Source organism: Vicia villosa, linkage group LG2, assembly GCF_029867415.1.
Source record: "Vicia villosa cultivar HV-30 ecotype Madison, WI linkage group LG2, Vvil1.0, whole genome shotgun sequence".
In the NCBI taxonomy this organism is placed as follows: Eukaryota; Viridiplantae; Streptophyta; class Magnoliopsida; order Fabales; family Fabaceae; genus Vicia; species Vicia villosa.
In genome coordinates this window covers 68,131,698-68,141,816 of record NC_081181.1, presented here as the reverse complement: position 1 = coordinate 68,141,816, position 10,119 = coordinate 68,131,698, and the positions used below count along the sequence as shown (strand labels likewise).

The window sequence follows — 10,119 nt, the reverse complement described above, 5'->3', positions numbered from 1 at the left end:
CAAAATTTTTTTCTATTCAATCACACTCCACCTTTTTAACCGAGGATAATGTCATGTCCCAAATTTGTCCATCTTGATTCTAGGATCAAATTATTTTTAGACTTGGTCGATACATAAATTTTGGTTCATTGTTACTAATATTTTAATAATAAGTAATTTTGCTTATTTAAAAATACACAATAGTTTACTTTAAATTATTTGTATTTTTTAAATAAACAAATTTTGCTTGACACTTCAGAGATGTTTTATAGTACAATTTTATTTTAAATAAATTAAATAGCACAATTGACAAAGCAAATGTAAAGAGTTGTGAATGTAAGGTCTTGAGTTTAAATCTCACCTCTCTCATTTTTTGTTTGCATTATTTCCATTCAACTAAAAATTCACTAAAAATAGTTTTTTATTATTTAACTATTATTTTCTTATTCATTTATTTTATTTTTATTAATACTATTTTTATTAGTCACTATCATATTTTGTACCATTATTAGTATTAATAATTTTAAATTAGAATTATCTTTTGGGCTTAGTTTATTTTTATTAGTTATTACCATATTATTATAAAGTCATTGATCACTATCAACATAAATTAAAAAGAAGTTTAATTATTCACTTTTTTATCACCTTATTATTAATACCATTAATATTATTATATTATTTTATTTCTATTATTTTTGTTATTAATTTTTGGATTAAATACGTTTTTAGTCTCTATAAATATACGACTCTACATTTTTTGTGACTATAAAATTTTTCTTTTAAAATTTTTATGCATGTAATTTCAGTCTCTGTTATTTTTTAAAATTTTAAAAACTGTTTAATTACCCTTTAACTTTTAAATTTTTGAACTATTTTTTTTATATATGTTTAGAATACAATAAAATATTTATTTACCAAGTTTTAGAATTTTTTAAAACGAGAAAAATTAAATATGAATTTTTCAAATTTCAAAAAATAATGATAAAAGCAATGAAAATCTCAACTTAGAAATTAAATTTTGAGTTTCTTTTTTTTTCAAGAAATTTTTAAAACATTAAATGTCTGCAAAATAATCATTCTAAAATACACATTAATTTGATAGTAGTGACTGAAACTAGGTGCATAATAATTTTATAAGACCACTTATTGAAGAAAACTTTTATAGGAATAAAAATGCATGGTCGCATATTTATAGTAAGTAACATATTTAACCCTTAATTTTATCTGAGACAAGAAAATAAAAGAAGGACCACATCATATCCTTCCTCTTCTTCACTTATCACGGTATGAGTATAAATAAAAACTCTCCATTCCAAATTCAAAATTTCCAAAAACAATATCCTAAATCTCTACAAAAATCAATACCATCATTAACTTCAAGTCATTTTAAAAACCATACAAAATCAACATAAATGAATTTCCATCAAGATTCATGTTTTATATCTGACAGGATACTTAAAGATTAAGTCCAAGTTCACCCAAAAATCACAAAACCAACTTATCTCAAATCAGTCCCAAATTAGTACAAAATCCTAATCAATTAAACATTTCCCAAACAAATCAACCAAACATCAATTCTTGAACCAAATTTTTTAGTTATATAAAGTCAGCAAAGTTAAAGAGAAAGGGGAGAAAAACCAAAACACAAAACACCGTGCAACTTTTGTTACAGCATCACAACCGCGACACTGCGGCGCGCTCCTGCAGCCACCGTGCACGTCGTCCAACCACCAGACGACCACCCCATTAGAGCCGTTCGGTTTTCACAGTGAGTCTTCCATCAATTTATGTTTCTGTGTGTTTTGTTTCAATTTTTCTTTCTTTGTTTTGCTGTAAAATATGAAGAGAAGACGAGAAGGAGTTGCATGGTGAAAAGGGAAAAATGGATCTGGTACTAATTTATCTCTTTCTTAGTTACTCCCTCCGTTTTTTTATTATAAGTCGTTTTAGACTTTACACACAGATTAATAAAAATAATAATTATTGTATGAAAATGAGAAATTATGAATGTTTTTATAAAATTATGAATGTTTTTACAAAATTACGAATGTTTTACAAAATTACCCTTCATTAATGACATGTGGAAGATAAATTTATATAATTGAAATGAGTGATAATAATAAATATTTAAGGATATAATAGAAAAAATAACATTAATTATTCATTGGAATTGTAAAGCGATTTTTTTTTAATACAATTTTTTTTTCAAAACAACTTATAATAAAAAACGGAAGGAGTATAACTTTTTTTTAGGTCAATAATCTGGTACCCATCACTTTTTATGGGTACCGGTACCCATGTGACATGTAATGTTTTGATTGGTACACTTAATTAATATTAAATTATTTATAAGTAATTATTATATTAATAAATATTATACTATTAAATTTTGAAATTGTAATATTAACCCAAACAATTTCGGTTTCTCTTTTCTGTTCTCCTTCCTAATTTTTATTATTTTCCACCAGACTCTTCACAATCGCCGACTGACTTCCTTCTTCCTCTTTTTCTAAAATTCTCCACAATCGAACTTCATTGAACACCATAAGAGAATCTCTCGCAGTTATCGACGACACATCTCCGCAATCACACTTTATCGAACGCCAGAAAACAATCTCTCACAGTTACCGGCGACACATCCTTCTGCCACACCTCTTCTTTATTGAATCACCCTTCGTGGTTCACATGTCTGAGCATTTTTTCTGATGCCAGTAAGTATCCATCATTTTCTCTTCAATGTTTCTTCCATTAAACCCTAGAAAGTTGCAATTTTTTTGATAAATGAAACAAATTTATAACAGTGTTAATCCGTTTTGTGTTTGTTGGCGTTGATTAATTATAGGAATAGGAGTTAAGGAAGTTGTTAAAACCAAAAGAAGGACCAGCAGCATTGGACCATATTCCCAAACAAAGTCAATAACTTTCTCTTTGTATATGTGTTCTTCGCCTTGTTCCTAAGGTTGTAGCATAGTAATAACTTATGGTGGCCTCATATACTTCATGTGAATTTCAATCTTTTTATGAAGATGAAATTACTTTTATTGGTATCAAACTAATCATCACTTATTAAGATATTTTCCTTTAGAATTTATTTTTCTTTGAAACTAATTATTATTTTTTAAAAGCAAAAGAAATACTTTTTACCCGAAAAAAAAAAAAAAGCTTTTTATACAGTCAATGTTTTGTGTAGTTCTTTTAAAGTTGGTGTAGTATATATTTCAGGCATTATGAGAATCTGGAAAAAAATGTATACAGGATAACTTACCTAATAGGTTAGTGTTGAGACATGATTTCATATGTGGCTTGTTTATGTCATTCCATGATTTTTTTAGTTGGCGGTGAAGACAAATAAGTGCTAATAAATTAAGCATTGAGTAACAATATGGATGACCACAAGAAGCCATTCCAATCACCGAACAAGGATAGTTTCAAAATAGATGAGCTATTCCAATCACCGAACAAGGATTTTTTTTTTATGTTGGATTAAAAGATAGACCATGTTGCTGCCCAATATATTTGAAGAGTGTTATGTATTGTGGTGCTTGTTATGTCTTTTTGTAGAAACTAGTAACAAACCCGTGCGTACGCACGGGTTCTGGTATGATACGCGCATTTGCTTATATAATATATTTATTATAAATATAAATTTAAAAAAGAAAAAATTTAAATTAGTAATAAATTTTTTCGTATATAAAAATATTTAAATCAATAATAAATATTTTCCCATATATTATTTTTGAAAAAAAAATTGGATCATAAAATAAAAAAGAGTTTATTATTTTTTCATATATACAAATATTTTAATCAATATCATATCTTTACTTTACTTTTTTTTTAATATTACTTATAAAAATATTTTAATCAATAATAAATTTATTCCCGTAGATAAATTTTAATTTAAAGTTCTTTTTTTTAGATCTAGTCAAATCTATTTTAAAAAATAATCAAATATATTAAAATCAATTATACATCTTTAAAAATAAAAATTATTTAATATTGTATTAAATAAATCATTAAAAATTGACAACAATCTAATTGTACTAAAATTCATACACAACTATTGCCTTAACAAAACTCTGTTATATATTTTTTAACAAACAATAAACTCTATTTACATGCAACTAAGAGTTTACTATTTTATTTCATATATACAAGTATTTTTATAAAAAAACATTTTTTTCTATTTATAATTTTTTTGTTTTGACATTAATTATAAAATATTTAAAGCCATAATAAATTTGTTCTCGTAGATAACTATAAATAAGGTTATAAATTGAGAAATACCTCTAATGTCAATAAAACAAAAACTCATTGAAAACAGGAGTAAAAATATTCCAAATATTGGCCTTTTAGAAGGCTAAGAGGAAAACTGTGAACAAACTATAATGAAAAATGCCAGACAATTATGAGAATTGGAAGAGAAAAAGTGTAATAGTATTACAATCAAAAAAGAGAAAAGGGTTAAAAAAAACTAAATTCTAAGCCTCAAATTAATGAAAGGTATGATGACTATGTCAAGTCCTATGTCAAGAATAGATGAGTCAACTGCTTCTAAACTTCCCTTAAGACTGCTGCTGCTATAGTCTTTGGAAGCAGCAACCAAATTATTGGCAGTTGAATAGTCTTTGCTCCAACCATGAGCCCAAGCATTGTCCAGTGACGGAAATTGATTGTCAGGTGCTTCTCCTTTCTCTAGCTGAGGACTTTGGCCAAGGGAAAGTGCACCTAAATCACCAGAGATTGTGCTTTTAAAACTGTCCACTTCATGCGTACTGCAGATATCATGCTTCTCAGTATTTACACTTTCAGAAGTAGTAGAAGAACCATGATCAAATCCAGCAGCTGAGTCAACGCACTCTTCATTTAACCCTGCTTTTCCTTCAAGTGAAGAAGTACGGCGGAGATATTTTGATTCCCTTTTCAATTTCCCTCTTGAATTGGCCTAATTTCATGATATAAATAAAGGAGAATCAGTGATGAAAATGAAATTTAAAAAACAAATATGCATGATTCAAGCAAATAAGGCAGAAAAGGATAAAAGGAGAACATATAGTATATATAGAGTACACTTGTAATGAGAGAAAGTAAGATACCTTATTAATGTGATTATTGACATTCTTGTCAGGAGATGACTCTTTGCTATCAGTAGATCCATCATGAGTACCTTGGTCAGAGGTTGTCTATAGACCTTTATCTCTGAGCTCCCTCTGCTGTTCAAATTCTCTAACGGCAAAAATAACATTCAATAAGTAAACTGTGTCCAACTAAAGTGCATCCTTAAAAGTCATAATTCACAATATGGTACCTAAAACCTGTTTTAGAAGTGAGAAGCTGCACTATAACCTGGCTTCAAACAATGAGGAAAAAAACAGTAAATTGGATATCAATGATATCTTAAGTATAGCTAAAGAACTCTTAACAAATAAGCATGCTTGATATATTAATGCCAAGGAAATAGAAATGCATCAATTAAATGTACCGCAGCACATCCATGTAAGTGCATAAGGAATGAATTGATAAACAAAATAAAATTACTTATGAGAATATGAAGTTCAGAGATACTCACATGTAGTGTGACTCCAGGCTCACTTCCGTTAAGAGGCAAAGCGACAGCTGTAGGCTTCAGTGTATCAACAAAATCATCCAGATCTATGTTGGCCTCGCCAAGGATGCTAGATTGTGAAAAGCGTTGAAGTGGTTCCGGCAAAAATATAATTAGATAAGCTATAACCTCTCGCAAGACTAATAGCCACAAGAATATCTCCAATTTGAAAATGCGGATAATTCTTAGGTATTTCAAATAGTGGCAGGATGGCTAAAGGCCATATAATTAGGATCATGGGAAATTTAACAACAAAACAGAAACAAAAAAACAATTTGGAGATAGCAATTCAGATTAAATTATTTACACAGTTGTAGTCTACTTGTTATTTTGTCAAAAATCAAATCCAAAGCCAAAAAGTGACTTTCCTTCTTTATACCCCCATTTCTACATTTGAACGATCATGTTATGGAAATAATATCAGCCCCACTTCCAATCACCTGAATCATAAAATGCATACATGGTTACAAAACAATCAATTCTCCAGCTATCAAAAAAAATCCAATGGTATTCACAATAGAAATAATTAAAGTGGAATTTCAACTTAATCTCAGTATCACCATAGTCGACATTGCAAGCGGATCACCTCGAACCCTGATGGAAACAGAAAATTAGAACTCAAAAAATTCAATGAGTACAAAGCTATGATAAAAGCCTTAGTTCAAACAAATAGAATTGCAAATGAATATTATTAGTCCAGTTAGCAGCACATAGAGGGAACTTGTGTAGTAAAACTACCTTTCCACATGAATCTAAGTGTTACCTTTTGCAATTTTTGTAGAATGTAACTCACAGCTCTTAACTACCGTCTCAGTCTCATCGGAAAGAAGAAGACTTACAGTCGCATCAACTATATGTACAAACATTAACTCAAATACGAACATGATTTATCAAAACAAACATGAACATGAAGCATTGCAGACAAAAAATGATAAAACATGTCAGTTGAGTAAAAAGCTTATAAAAAGTGAATAAAGCTCAACACAGACGCCAATAAAAATGACAAGTTTTAACATCAACTATCTGTACAGTTTTTGTTTCTAAAAACGGTTTGTAATACTAAAACTCATGAAAAAATAGAAAATGAACATGATTTTTCATAATGAACATGTACATGAACATGAAGCTTTGCAAACCAGAACTGATAAAACATTTTCGAAGATAATAAAGATGAATTAAAACAGAAATACCAATACCAATTCACAATCAAGCCTCGGAAGAAAATCAACACAACAACAATGCTATAGTAAAAAATCAAAGAAAACAGAAGAGAAATAATCAAGAAACCGGCGAAGGGATTTCATCGAACACTTTGTAAGCAAGACTGAAAGTGAAATTTTATTCAAGATCTATGAGAACTATGAGAACTATTGAATAAAGACCGGATTTATACCTGGATCAACATGGCTTTCTTGTTTTTTCAAGTTAGTTTCCTGCACATACGGAAAATTGTTCAAATCAACAATACCACCAAATCTAATTTCAAACTCGTCGATTAAATTGGAAGTCAGAAATGGCCTTACTTGATCAGCGATAGCATACTGTGAATTCTCTACCTTTCATGTCAACCTTTTTTTCACTTGCAGTATATAAACTGACAGAATTTAGAGTGTACAAAAGGATCATCAAATGAAAGCTTTACCATGGTCATCAAATGCACCAATGCCGTAATATCATCCTGCCATCAAAGTATCATCCTTAGTGTATTGAATTAACACAACAATTCCGAAGTAGTAGAAAATTAGAGGCAAAAACTACCAAATATATACATGAATAAGAAGCATATCATTACCCATTTGAAAATCACCTTCCTATCTGGACATCACAATAAAATTTAGTAGTATTATCAAGTGCTGTAATAACCATGAAAGGAAATTGAATAGAATCATAATACCTTTAATTATACGATGATGAACCAAACAATCATTAGGAAGGTTGAACTGTGACAGAGTTATCATCTTCAATTGAATTCCCGTTGAAGTGATTGGATTTTGATTAAGCTGTTGATTTTCATCAACAATGAATGTCATTGGCGCTATCGTACACCAAATTGGATTTTGCAGAGAATTTGTATCAAACAACAGCAAGGGTGTAGTTGGTATTAACTCGATAGGTTATACCTATTTGCTGAACAACAATGTTGTTTCTGAGACAACAGAATAAAAACAAAATAATCAAAATCCTAAACTATAATCACAAAAATTAGAATACCTTCAGCTAAAACAAATAAAAGGGCGTCTCCAAAACATATAAAAATGAAAACTTTATCAATGAAATACCTCTAATACAGTGTCGATTTGATCTAAAATCAAAACTTTATCAACGAAATACCTCTAATGTCACTTCTGCTTCATGACTCAATTCGTTTAATGTTTTCAAAGAAAAATATAGAACTTTAAACCTGCAAAAATTGAATAAGGGATCTGAGAAAAATATTTTGTTCATAATCAGGTAACTATGGTGTTTGTTCATAACCCTAAAAGTTTAGATTTACGTAATCTATAACCAATACGAAAACCCTAAAATGTGAAACCAACACCCACAGATCTACATAAACAAAAAGCAAAAATTTCTTACCACATATCAATTTCTATAATAAGGGGTTACGTTGCAGTGGAAAAATGAAAGGTAGAAGTGGAGTTTCCAGAGGTTATTTCTTTCTTATATGTTGCTTAAAATCGAAACAACATTATGTAAACAGGTTCATCGCTTGATCTCATATGGTTATTATTTACTTTGACATTTGTGTGGCTTTTCCAAAAGCAGAAAGAGAAAAAGGTGAAGAGGAAGAAGAAAGAAGCTGAACAAAATATAAAGTAAAAGAGAAAGAAAAAAAGAGGAAGAAGAAGAAGCTTCGGGAGAGAGAAAAAAGAAAAATAATGTTGTGATGTTTGATAGAAGAGAGAGAATAGTACAGAAAGAATAGGAAGGTTTGAAAAAAAAGAATCACAATAGAACCCGATGACATCATCAAATGAATTACACCTACCAAACAAAGGCCTAATTGAATAAATATGTGGTTGAAATAGAACAAAGTGACATCACTGGTTGGAAAAAGTAATTTTTAGACACAAATTGCCCCTAAAATGTTGTGGTGGCAGCCAAAGAGAAAAGGGCAAAAAAAAATTTCCAGAACATCTTCCTTTCTTATATTATAGATTCTGCTATCTAGCAGCTACCCTGTTCTCTAATTGACTGGTAGCACCAAGTCAGGGATGTAAGTTTAAACAAAAGGTTGAAAGGAATCTAGAGATTTATCTCCAATAAAACATTGTAACAAATTAAATTTTTGTATTTGTGTTTTTTTCTCCTCTGTTTTTAGAAATGATTGATGTTATATATTTCAATTAAGAGTTGTAGTAAATTGGTGTTCAGAACTAAGTCAAAAGTATGAACAATATAACAGAATGAATGACATTATTTTTCTCTTAAAAGGGTCCAAACTGAATTGGCACGCATACCCTTAAGAAAACATGGGTACGAAAAAAGGATTTGAAAATTTTTTCCCCTGAAGCGTTTTGGGGCCGCAATAGCAACCGCTACATCCGTTATTGGCGGCTCGTGGGCCAAAAGCACTGCGTCCAACTCTGCCTCCGCTATGCTATGCTATTCCTTGTTGAATTTTAAAAATTATTAGTACTTTTGCAATTATACATCTAAACATTTGACTTTGTACAAGTGCTTATTAATGTAGTATCCGTATGGAAATTTGCTTATCACCATAAACTCTTATGACATATGCTCTTGTGTCATAAGCACTAACAGAAGCTGTTTATCCAACCGCTGATGACTAACAACCAATGACATGTTCAGTGATCTGATTTAACAGATATAACATTCATTGACCTCTGCACAAGCAACCCCTTGTGACTAACAACCAATGACCTGTTTAGTGATCTGATTTAACATATATAACATTCAAAATAAACTCGACTGTCCAGAGAAAATTTGCTGACACTGATAAGATTCTTAGTGATATGAGGAACAAGCAGAAGGTTGTGCAATATTAAGGAAAGGTGATAAGGATTAGAGACAAGAAAACTCATGGAACCTACAAAGTTACTAGAAAAACCTTAACCGTTTCCCATGAATACTTGATCAGTACCAAACAATGAGGATGCATCAGACAGATTTGAAATCTCAGGCATGACATAATGAGACGCCCCTGAATCCCGATACCACCACTGGTTATTGATGTTTGGCTTAGAACCTTTGTGAAAAGCTTGAGGTGAATGTTGTCTAAATGTCGTTGGTGTTGGAGCATAACCAAAAGAAGCTGGATAAGGGGACTGGGGAGCCATCATGAAAGGATTGAAGGGAGTTCGCGGTGAAGGATAGGAGGGAGAACCAGAGGAGGAGTATCTATGGTAGAATACTGAGGCCTCATGTCCAGGTTTGTGGCAGATTTGACAAGAAACTCTACCAAAACGATCGCCACCACGTCCAAAACGGTCATTGTATATATGGGGAATGACTCCCACTACGTCCATAACCTCTTCCTCGTCCGCGAAGGCCACAACCAATGCTCTGGCCTCCAC

General features: G+C 30.7%; 2 long non-coding RNA genes across 4 annotated transcripts; one reads left to right on the top strand and one right to left on the bottom strand.

Annotated features, from left to right (window-relative positions):
• Window positions 1-1,268: 1,268 nt before the first annotated feature.
• On the top strand, window positions 1,269-3,726 carry LOC131646255 (uncharacterized). 2 transcript variants are annotated; one of them, XR_009297377.1, is made up of 3 exons: window positions 1,269-1,870; window positions 2,448-2,690; window positions 2,822-3,726. It is a non-coding gene; the product is annotated as an uncharacterized LOC131646255 (long non-coding RNA). The 2 variants fall into 2 exon arrangements; XR_009297378.1 differs by having other exon boundaries at window positions 1,270-1,747.
• A 751-nt stretch (window positions 3,727-4,477) lies between these two features.
• Window positions 4,478-6,032, bottom strand: LOC131646254 (uncharacterized). 2 transcript variants are annotated; one of them, XR_009297376.1, is made up of 4 exons: window positions 5,546-6,032; window positions 5,285-5,326; window positions 5,073-5,202; window positions 4,478-4,921 (listed from the first exon to the last, which is right to left on the bottom strand). It is a non-coding gene; the product is annotated as an uncharacterized LOC131646254 (long non-coding RNA). The 2 variants fall into 2 exon arrangements; XR_009297375.1 differs by having other exon boundaries at window positions 5,285-5,322; window positions 5,546-6,030.
• Between the last annotated feature and the right edge of the window lie 4,087 nt (window positions 6,033-10,119).